The sequence below is a fragment of the Meles meles genome, chromosome 18 (genome assembly GCF_922984935.1).
Source record: "Meles meles chromosome 18, mMelMel3.1 paternal haplotype, whole genome shotgun sequence".
NCBI lineage: Eukaryota > Metazoa > Chordata > Mammalia > Carnivora > Mustelidae > Meles > Meles meles.
In genome coordinates, this window is record NC_060083.1 from 837,206 (window position 1) to 837,904 (window position 699).

Consider the following 699-nt stretch of genomic DNA (forward strand, 5'->3'; position numbering starts at 1 on the left):
TCTCAAGATCGTCCCAAATGCCACTTCCTGAGAAAGGGCCTCTTACTGCCCGTGTCGTAGCCGACGGCGCCGCAGCATCCCGTGCCGCTACACAGAACCGCCTGTGCTGGACCCTGCGGGATGCGCAGGAGTTGCCCAGGGGCTTAGGGCCGAGGCGGGCATTCCCGACTGACCACGCAGCCAGGGCGAAATGGCACACAGGGAACAAACTGGTGTCCGGGAAACTATAATATAACTCGGCAGTCACTGAACCGTGTCGTAGACGGGGAAACTGAGGCTGAAGAGTCTGGGAGTTGGACCAGTCGGAACCCTCCCGGCTTTCGGGACAGGTCTGCCTCAGAACCTGAATAAGCTCGCTGCTCCTCGTTGGAGGACGGAAAAGTCCTCTTCCAAGTTCGGGAACACCCGCCGGCCCCCTCTAAAGCTCGTCCCCAGCCGCCCACGGAGGAGGCCAGGCTCGTGGACTACAAGTCCCGGCAGGCCCCGCGCCGCGGCGCATGCTCGGCGGGAGTACTTTCGCGAGCCCGGCCGAGCCCGGGGGCCCAGTCTTCCCCCATTGTCTGGCCGGTAGGGGCGGGGCGGACAGCGCACGGGCACATCCATTGGTCGGCCTGCACGTCAGTCGCTCTCTGCGTCCGCCCCCGCGCAGGCCCCGCCTCGCGCGCCCGCGCCGGGGCCGCCTGGCGCCCCGCCCGCGCC